Source organism: Euphorbia lathyris, chromosome 2, assembly GCF_963576675.1.
Source record: "Euphorbia lathyris chromosome 2, ddEupLath1.1, whole genome shotgun sequence".
Lineage (NCBI taxonomy): Eukaryota > Viridiplantae > Streptophyta > Magnoliopsida > Malpighiales > Euphorbiaceae > Euphorbia > Euphorbia lathyris.
In genome coordinates, this window is record NC_088911.1 from 25,699,133 (window position 1) to 25,710,553 (window position 11,421).

Genomic DNA, 11,421 nt, shown 5'->3' on the forward strand with positions numbered 1-11,421 from the left:
TTATTTGTGACTTTTGGATTTCTTTCGCTTCGTGTTTTTTCATCTTCTTGTAACTCATACTTTCTTTTATTACTTTAATTAATGAGCTAATAATTGACAATAAGTAATGTGTTAATATAGTATAATAAAAGTTCATTAACTAATTTTTTCTTAAAAAAAAACTCATTTATTCTTTTTGCTCCTACGATGTCAACTAAGCCAAAAAGGCTCTAAAACACTTCTTGTAAATTCTCTATGCTTCCACTATTATATATAGTATAGATTCAGTAATTTTTTACTTTAAAATAATTCTATATTATATATATTTCAAATAAAAACATAACTTTAATTAAAAAATTTATAAAAATTTAATTAAATGTGAGTTATTTTTATTCTTTCGCAACTTTAATAATATAAATTAGGGAAAAGTACAAAAATAAACCTTGTGGTTACACTCATTTTCGAACAACACCCATGTGGTTTAAAAGTTTACAAAGTGGTACCATGTACTTCATTCCGTTAGCAAACACATACCAAATTGACTAACGATATTAAAAGTCAAAGGGAAAAGAGTTAATTTGGTCCTTATATTTATTTATTTTTATAAATTGACCCCCTTACTATGTAATTATCACAAACAAACCTTAAAATAAAAATAAAAATCAAATATACCATCTTCTCCATCTCTTTTTAATTTTTTTTCTTATTTCTCTCTCCTTTTTGTTAATTTCTCTCTCTAAAATCAATTGAATTTTCATGTTTTCAATTTAATGACACTTATACACTCTCTTCTTCTCTCTAACTAACCATTTTGAAGTTGAATGGCCAATTAAGATAAACCAAGTTTCCTAGCGAGCTTATTATCAGAGAAATTAAGATAAACCAAGTTCTGGCAAATAGAGAAAGAACGATTGAGAAAAACAGAATCAGAGATACGATTAACAGAAAGGTCAAGCTGAAGCAAAGAAGGACCAAAGTGAAGAGCACCACCAGGAATAAAATTACGAGAGAGATTAACAAAGGACAAATTATAACAATCGGTAAAAAAAGACTTCACTGGAAGAGGATCAGAAAAGTTATTAGATGAGAGATCAAGAGTTTCCAGACTACAACAGGAAGCAGAAAGATCACCGGCGGAGAAAGAATTACCTTGTAAAATAAGATGCTTGAGAGATGAAAGAGCAGCAAGGCGAGGAAGATGAAGAACACCAGTAAGTCCAGAGTTGGTAAGATTGAGAGAAGTAACAAAGTTATCAATAGAACAAGAAACACCATACCATGAACAAGGATTGACAGAAGTCGCAGTCCAGTTTGACAACAAGTTGTTCGGATCAGATTCAATAGATAAATTCTTGAAAGCTAAAAGCCCCAATACTTGATCGTTTGTAGCATTTAATGGCATGATTAACAACAGAAACAATAAAAACCCAAACCCAAACATTCTTCTGCATTCATTCTTCGTATTTCTGGGGGAAATTGGCTATTCAACTTCAAAATGGTTAGGCTAGAGAGAAGAAGAGAGAGAGTATAAGTGTTATTAAATTGAAAACATGGAAATTCAATTGATTCTATAGAGAGAAATTAACAAAGATGAGAGAGAAATAAGAAAAAAAAATTAAAAATTAAAAAGAGATGGAGAAGATGGTATATTTGATTTTTATTTTTTATTTTAGGGGTTGTTTGTGATAATTAGATAGTAATGGGGTCAATTTATAAAAATAAATAAATATAAGGACCAAATTAACTCTTTTCCCTTTGACTTTTAACACCGTTAGTCAATTTGGTATGTGTTTGCTAACGGAATGAAGTACATGGTACCACTTTGTAAACTTTTAAACCACATGGGTGTTGTTCGAAAATGAGTGTAACCACAAGGTTTATTTTTGTACTTTTCCCTATAAATTATCCTATTTTAAATTTTTTAATATTGTGATAATTTTCACATATTTTTTCTAATTGTAGGTATTCGTCATGGCTCGAACAAAGGAAGTCATAAATGCACGACTTTTGCTAGTTAATGCCGCATGTGCTAAAAGTAGGGATATTTGGATTTGATGGTACCCTCCGAATCCGTCTTGGATTAAGGTAAATACTGATGGTGCTAGTAAAGGGAACCCAGACCAAGCATCTGCTGGAGGCTTAATCAGTGATGAGCAGGGACGCTGGAGATGTGGGTTCATGGTTAATCTCGGCGTTTGTACGGCAGTATTAGCTGAGCTCTGGGGTCTTTATTTTGGGCTTAAAATGACTTGGGATAGAAGTTACAGAAGGGTCCAAGTGGAGCTTGATTCACAGACTGTCCTGGCAATGCTACATGGGGACACTGGAAGGCACCATCGATTAGCATGGTTGTTGACGAGATGCCGGGAGTACAAGAGTCGAGATTGGGAGCTGAGTCTGTTTCATACATTTCGTGAAAGTAATCAGGCTGCTGAATGGATGACGAATTTCACAGGGTCATTTCCTTTGGGTCATCACGAGTGTGATGTGCCTCTTGTAGGCCTCCAGGCTATTCTTTGTGAGGATCGACTTGGCCGACACTCACATAGGATAGGTCGTTAATTAGTTTCGTTTTTCTGTTTTGTTTGGGTTTTCACCCTCCTTCGATTACCAAAAAAAAAGCATTACACTCATTTGGCCCTCTAAACTAAAGCTTTAAAGTCAATTAGAACTCAGAACTATTGAAATCATCAATCAAGTCCCTGAACTATATAAAAATCATCAATTGAGTCATCATCTTATCTTAAAATCGGAAACTGTGACTATTTGATATCGACTGTAATAATCTTTATGTTGATTTAAAATATGTTTGGAGAAGAAGGTCTGAAACCATTCAACTGAATGATTTTTAATGGGCTTCAATTGAAGATTTTTGTTTAGAATGTGAACTCAATTGATGATTTTAGCTAGTTCAGGAACCTAATGGATGATTTTGATAGTTTAGAGTCTTAATTGACTATAAAATCTTAGTTTAGAGGGATATTATATCTTTTTAAAACAATGTTGGGAAGTGTTTAATTAAGAAATAAATTAGAATACATAAAAATACAAAGATTAATTTATTATATATATATATATATATATATAATTTAATATACTATTAGAAAGTATTTTGAGAATTATATATATTAGAAATTTTGCATGGGACAAATAATTGGTTACAAGGTAACCCATATGCTTACTGTATATGCTTAATACATAAGCATATTTAAAATTAAATAAACATAATCTAGTTAATAAATTGGAAAATGTTATCTCCCTCTGGTCTCTTTATATCAAGATATCGAGTCTGATCTGAATAGGCATCAACAAGCACATAGATGTCCGAGGGTCGTCCGAGGAAGACTCAAAAAAGACTTGGGTCGGATCCTTCCTTGCTTGTAAGCTGAGCTAGAGCATTCTTTCTTTATCTTTATTGTTTGCCTGGATCGCTCCCATACCTATAGCGCTCGTGATCGACCTACTCAACTATGTATCGATCGAAAGGCAGGACGACACAATCCCCAACCAAGGGAGTGATTACGTCCAGTATGCCCCCCTAGTTACAGCTAGAAGCGAAACCCTCTTCGATTTACGAAGCGCGATTAGCTCTGGTAAAGCACCCGACGAGGTAGTCGCTCATCGATTTTTTGACAGAATGAAAAAGACATATATGGTAGAATCGTAACCATAGTCGTTCTTTGTGCCAGTTAGACTTGCGAGGAAGCTACATGAGGTGTCATCAACTGTTATTTTAAGGCTTTCTATTGACCATACGCAACTCCCCTCTCTCATTCGGTCTTCGTTCTTATTAATTAATTGATATAGATAAACCAACTTTAATTAAAAATTATTTATCAACATGTAATCTTACAATGACGGCAATTATAGGAATCATTCCCGAAAAACAGGTTCTGGTGAACCTCCTGCCACACTTGTTTGAGGGGTCCAACCACAAGTGTGTCTCATAGCTTTCTTTTCCCTAGCAAGGGATGGAGATTATCTATATTGAAATGGCTCAAGGTCCTTAGCTTTTTTACAATAAATATACAACTCTCATCTGTGCTCAAAACCCTTTTCTTATGTTGCTCTCCCTTCCCCCACATGTTTATTCAGTCTACACTGATAATTTAACTATTCTCATGGATCGTCTAGACGCTCGAAATTGAGAATCTGCCTAGATTTTAATGTTAATGCTTGCATATTTTTTAAAATATATATTACAAATATACATATTTTTCTATATTAAATAATTTTATGTAATTATTTTTAGATAGTATAATACATAATTTTAATTGTATTTATATAACAATTTATTGATTAATAAAAAAAACACAAATCCGATTAATACCCGACTAATCCCTATTTAATTGATTAGTCCTCGAGAGCACTGTCCACCCGATTAACGTCTAGCGTTTTTTACAACTTTGGCTAAATGTCCAACAGAGGAAAAATCGTTACAAAACATTCAGTAAACTTTCATAAGTAACTTGAATCCACGTCTTCTTACCCTCCCGTTCAATACCTATCGAAGTTGGAAGATTACCTGCAAGGTTCGCATCCATTAGTAATCTGGCAAAGTGACTAAAGTCTGTGATATAACCCGGGGTAAAAATATGGATTCTTACACGGAGCAAATATGTTTACCGGATGGTCCTGTCACTCGAACACGTGCTAAGCAGTTCGAAGAGGAGCTTCAAACATATGTGGTACAAATGTTAGATATATCAGATCAAATTGACGTAAGTGGAATTCAGGAGTCTCTAACAATTTCATACCTCTCAAATTGCTTAGAAAATGGACAAGTTAAACAAGTCGGTGATGGAACGATCAGAACCGAAATGAAGGTCAAAACGTGCACAAATTAGATTCAAGAATTATCGGGGTCAAATTGTAACATTTTGAATTCATAGGGATGAATATCAATTTGTGCCAAATTGATCTCATTATTGGACAATTATAAGCCCACTCATTAGACTAGTCAAATACGTATGGTAGCAAAGAAATTGTCAATTGACAATTTCAAACATTATCTCTGCAAACACCTACCTACTTATTTTCTATTATTAATTTGTACTTTTTGTACTTCCATTTTTACCCTTATATTAAGCTTGTCTTTTGTGTTTTTTGTAAGGACAAATAATGTCCAACAACTTTAGATTTATTTTCTATATAAGCTCAATCAACCATTAGCTTTGTAATGAACATTTTTTGGAAATCAAATATAGTATTTTCTTTCTTGAGTTTTCAAGTGAGGATTTCTCTTGTGTTCTTTGGGGCACTACTTTGAACAGTTCGGGATTAAATCCTTAATTGTTGGAGACTGGGATTGGGTCTTTACAACTTAGTTTTGTAAGGGTTCTTTTCTGTCCGACCCTGATTCGTTAGCTTTCCTCGGGTTCAAATCTAGTTGTCGGGTCTTCGAGGCACTGTTCCTCATGAGTTCGCATCAGTTTGGTATCAGAGCCGAGCTCTAACTTTTCAGGTTTTAATTATCCGTAATTTTATTATTATTATTATTATTATTATTTTCTGTCAAAATCTCAAAAAAAAAAGGATTTCCGTTTATTTCAGAATTTTGAATCATTAGCTTAATATTATTTCTAAGCACCTTAATTAGTATTTTCTTGAGTTCTGTTAAAAAAACAAAAAAAAAAAAACAAAAAAAAAAAATTCCTAGCTGAACATTCACGTGACTGTTCCCAGTCCTCTTTTATGTTGAGAATCAAATCTGTCCACTCCTGTTAAATTTTCTTTTGTCTCATTTTAAGTAAAAAAAAAAAAAAATCAAAATCGGAAGTGCAAAAGAGGAAGAAAAAGAAAGAGAAAGGGAGTGTATGAACTCACAAAAAAAAAAAAACAAAATTGAGAGTTCATAATTCAAAAATAAGGGAGTGTATGAACTCACCAAAAAAAACAAAATTGAGAGTTCATAATTCAAATATATATATATATATATATATATATATATATATATATAGCCTCAATTTTTGAATATTCATATTTTTTTCCCCTCTCATCTATTAAATTTCCAACTCGTCAATATTATATTTTGGTCATCGAATTGCTTAACTGCGTTCCGTTCATTGTTTAACGTTTTTGCTTCTTAGGTTGTACGATTAAATTTTGGTTTTTGACTGTTGAGTTTTTAAAACTGAATTTGTTCCACTGAGTTCTTTAAAGAACACTATAAGAGAAATCGAGCGGTAAAAGGCACAGAGTGGTGAGCATATAAGAGAGAATAGCCAAAAAAAAAAAAAAATTGAGTGAAACACCGAGTGAATTGTGAGTTTTATTTAAATTTGTTTCATTATTCTTATTATCATCATTTTTATTGTTTTTCTTTTTGTATAATAATGGCGGAAGATCAAGTATTAACTATGTTAAACCGATTGATGGAACGTATGGACGCCATGGAGGAAAATCATCGAGTAGCTCTAGAAGCAAATCGAGTTGGTGGAGAAAACCGGCGTTATCATGAAGACAGACGGAATAGACCGCGGGATGACAATGCTAGAGACGATAGGGGTCTTGGAAATGTCAAACTGGTAATTCCCTCGTTCAATGGTAAAAGCGATCCTGAAGCTTACCTAGAATGGGAGAAAAAAATTGAACTCATATTCGACTGTCACAATTATTCAGAGGAGAAGAAGGTGAGAGCAGCAGTAATTGAGTTCACGGATTATGCATTAGTCTGGTGGGATCAACTTGTCACCACGAGAACCCGATGTAGAGAGCCGCAAGTTGACATGTGAGATGAAATGAAAACTATTATTAGGAAGCGGTTTGTCCCTAATGACTACTATGAAGGTTTATATCGAAAATTGCAAGTCCTTCAACAAGGTTCAAAGAGTGTAGAGGCATATTTCAAGGAGATGGAGATAGCAATGTTGAGAGCCGATGTGGTTGAAGATCGAAGGGCTACTAAGTCTCGGTTTTTAGCTGGTCTTAATCGGGACATAGCTAATGTTGTCGAGTTACAACAGTGTGTAGATGTGGAAGACATGGTACATGCGGCAAAGATAGTAGAACGACAACTCAAGGAGAGAAAGAACGACAAATCCTACATAGGAGGTTCGTCATCTTCTAACTCTAATTGGAAGAATCAGTGGGGTAACCAGGATAAAGGAAGCATATTTCCTTCAAAGTTTGACAATGCCAAACACAAGTCAGACTCGGTTGACAAAAATAAGAAGGGAGAAGAGAAACCGAGACCAAGCAAACTTCAGTGTTTCAAATGTTTGGGATTCGGTCACATAGCATCCGAATGCACAAATAGACGAGCCATGATCATGAGGGGCGGAGAAGTAGTCACTGACACCGAAAGTGACTGTGATGAGGCCGAAGAAGAAGATGAAGACTCTGAGGAGGCGGAATGCTTCACTAGAGCTGAACGAGGGGAGTCGTTAGTCATCCTACGACTATTGAATTCTCAAATGACGATTGCCGAGGACAAGATACAACGGGAAAACATCTTCCACACTCGATGTCTCGTGCAAGGCAAGGTATGTAGTGTGATTATTGATAGTGGTAGTTGTGCTAATGTAGCTAGTACCACCTTAGTAGAGAAGCTAGGGTTACCAGTCACAAAGCACCCGCGCCCGTATAAATTGCAATGGTTAAATGATTGTGGGGAGATTAAAGTAAATAGACAAGTGTTAGTGTCCCTCAAAATTGGGCAATACAAGGATGAAATACTGTGCGATGTAATACCCATGCAAGCTGGTTATATTTTGTTGGGTAGACCATGGCAATTTGATAGAGATGCTATGCATTTAGGGAGAAAGAACCGTTACAGTTTTGAACATGTTGGTAAAAAAATTGTTTTAGCTCCCTTAACGCCTACTGAGGTCTATGAAGACCAAATCAAGCTTAGAAATCATAGTGGGGCTGTTTCTAATAAAACTCATGTATCATCTAATGATAACCGAGAGTTGAGAGAAAAGCATGGTGAGAAGAGTGATGAAAATGAGGATTTGGTGAGAGAAAAGCAAAATTCAAAAAAAAGAAGAGAGAATTGATAATGATGTGGCCAAAGAGCGAGAGAGCCGAGGTATAAGTAATTCTGAAATTACAAAAGGAGAGGGGCCACATGCAAAAGGAGAGTCAAGAGAGAATAACAGTGTGGGGCGGGGTAAGGCTAATTTCTTTGCAAGGTCCAGCGAGGTTAAGTATGCTCTTTCTGTAAATAAACCTGTCTTATTACTTGTTTATAGAGAAGCATATGTAAGTCAAGCTGACAATGTACTGCCTAGTTCTTGTATTTCTTTTTTTGCAGGATATCAATATGTCATGCCCGAGGAATTACCTGAAGGATTACCACCTATTCGGGGCATCGAACATCAAATCGACCTAGTACCTGGGGCAGTTATTCCTAACCGTCCAGCATACCGGTGTAATCCTGAGGAGACGAAGGAGTTACAACGTCAGGTGGAGGAGTTACTTGCTAAGGGGTACGTGAGGGAGTCGATGAGCCCATGTGCCGTACCTGTGCTTCTTGTTCCAAAAAAAGACGGGAGTTGGAGAATGTGTGTTGATTGTCGAGCCGTCAACAACATTACGGTAAAATATCGTCACCATATTCCTAGGTTAGATGATATGTTGGATGAATTACATAGAGCTATTGTGTTTAGTAAAATAAATTTGAAAAGTGGATACCATCAGATTAGGATGAAAGAAGGGGATGAATGGAAAACCGCATTTAAAACTAAACACGGATTGTATGAATGGCTCGTTATGCCTTTTGGTCTGACCAATGCACCGTCAACTTTTATGCGTTTAATGAATCATGTGTTGTGTGCATTTATAGGCAAGTTTGTGGTGGTCTACTTTGATGACATATTGGTATATAGTAGGTCTTTAGAAGAGCATTTAGGCCACTTGAGGAGTGTCTTTGATGTGCTTAGGAAAGAGCAATTATATGCTAACTTGTCTAAGTGTTCCTTTTGCACAGACCAAATTATTTTCCTTGGTTATGTTGTGTCTGCTAAAGGAATTAAAGTAGATGAGGAAAAGGTTAAGGCAATCCGTGATTGGCCTACACCTAGTAGTGTGTCTGAGGTGCGGAGCTTCCATGGCTTAGCATCATTCTACAGACGATTTGTGAGGGACTTTAGCACTTTAGCTGCTCCCCTCACTGAGGTGATTAAAAAGACAGTAGGATTTTCATGGGGGATAGAACAGGAGAATGCTTTTAATATCTTGAAAGATAAATTATGTTCTGCTCCTATCCTTGCATTACCTAACTTTGAGAAAGCATTTGAGATTGAGTGTGATGCCTCTGGCATAGGTATTGGTGCTGTTTTAATGCAGGATAAACGACCAATCGCTTTCTTCAATGAGAAGTTGAGTGGGGCTTCACTTAATTACCCTACCTATGACAAGGAATTGTACGCTCTAGTGAGGGCGTTGGAGACATGGCAACACTACCTTTGGCCCAAGGAGTTTGTCATTCATTCTGATCATGAGTCCCTAAAGCACCTCAAGGGACAAGGTAAGTTGAACAGACGGCACGCCCGGTGGATAGAGTTCATTGAGACATTTCCATATACTATCCAATACAAGCAAGGTAAAGAAAATGTGGTAGCTGATGCCCTATCGCGCAGGTATATTCTTTTAACTTCCTTGAATGCTAAGCTCTTAGGATTTACCCATCTTAAAGAGTTGTATAAAGGTGATGTTGATTTTGGTAACATGTATCTTGCGTGTGGTAAGTCTGCAATAGACAAATTCTATTTACTTGATGGATTTTTATTTCGTGAAAATAGACTCTGTGTGCCACAATGCTCATATAGAGAATTGCTTGTTCGGGAAGCCCACGATGGTGGACTAATGAGACATTTTGGGGTTCGTAAAACTTTAGATATTTTACATGAACATTTCTTTTGGCCAAAGATGCGTAGAGATGTTAATAGACTTTGTTCTAGGTGCATCGCTTGTAAAAAAGCCAAGTCTAAGGTTTTGTCCCAAGGTCTTTACACTCCGTTACCTGTACCTACGGAACCCTGGGTAGATATTTCCATGGACTTTATTGTTGGATTACCTAGGACAAAGAAAGATCGTGATTCCATTTTTGTTGTGGTTGATAGGTTTAGCAAAATGGCACATTTCATTGCATGCAATAAAACCGATGATGCTACTAATGTTGCTGAACTTTTCTTTCGAGAGGTCGTTAAGTTGCATGGAGTTCCAAAAACTATAGTATCCGACCGCGATGCTAAATTTCTGAGTCATTTTTGGCGTGTTTTATGGAGTCGATTGGGTACTAAGCTTTTATACTCTACTGCTTGTCATCCTCAAACGGATGGACAAACCGAGGTTGTTAATCGGACCCTTGGTCAGATTTTGCGTACTGTGGTTGGGAAAAATCTTAAGAACTGGGAAGAGTGTTTACCTATGGTAGAATTTGCATATAATCGTAGTATTCACTCCTCTACCTTGTTTTCACCATTTGAAGTTGTTTATGGCCTTAACCCTCTTACCCCTATGGATTTACTACCTTTACCTGTGGATGCCAGGTCTAGTACAGATGGTGTTAAGAAGGCAGAATTGGTGCAATCCATTCATGAGAAGGTTCGCAAGCACATTGAGGAGAACAATAGACGGGTTGCTTCTAAAGTAAACCAACATCACAAACGCGTTGTGTTTGCACCTGGCGATTTGGTGTGGGTGCATTTTCGAAAAGAACGGTTTCCAGGGCTTCGTAAAAATAAGCTTCAACCCCGCGGTGATGGTCCATTTCGAGTTTTAGATCGTGTTAATGACAATGCCTACAAAATTGACCTTCCCGGTGAGTATAATGTATCTGCCACTTTTAATGTCACTGATTTATCCTTTTATGATGCAGAATCTGATTCGAGGCCGAATCCTCTTGAGGAGGGAGGGAGTGATATAACCCGGGGTAAAAATATGGATTCTTACACGGAGCAAATATGTTTACCGGATGGTCCTGTCACTCGAACACGTGCTAAGCAGTTCGAAGAGGAGCTTCAAACATATGTGGTACAAATGTTAGATATATCAGATCAAATTGACATAAGTGGAATTCAGGAGTCTCTAACAATTTCATACCTCTCAAATTGCTTAGAAAATGGACAAGTTAAACAAGTCGGCGATGGAACGATCAGAACCGAAACGAAGGTCAAAACGTGCACAAATTAGATTCAAGAATTATCGGGGTCAAATTGTAACATTTTGGATTCATAAGGATGAATATCAATTTGTGCCAAATTGATCTCATTATTGGACAATTATAAGCCCACACATTGGACTAGTCAAATACGTATGGTAACAAAGAAATTGTCAATTGACAATTTCAAACATTATCTCTGCAAACACCTACCTACTTATTTTCTATTATTAATTTGTACTTTTTGTACTTCCATTTTTACCCTTATATTAAGCTTGTCTTTTGTTTTTTTTGTAAGGACAAATAATGTCCTAACAACTTTAGATTTATTTTCT

At 36.2% G+C, this 11,421-nt stretch overlaps 1 long non-coding RNA gene across 1 annotated transcript; it reads right to left on the reverse strand.

The window, feature by feature from the left end:
* Positions 1-4,304: 4,304 nt before the first annotated feature.
* LOC136217433 (uncharacterized) lies at positions 4,305-9,182 on the reverse strand. Its single transcript, XR_010683484.1, has 3 exons — positions 4,737-9,182; positions 4,587-4,652; positions 4,305-4,504 (listed from the first exon to the last, which is right to left on the reverse strand). It is a non-coding gene; the product is annotated as an uncharacterized lncRNA (long non-coding RNA).
* Between the last annotated feature and the right edge of the window lie 2,239 nt (positions 9,183-11,421).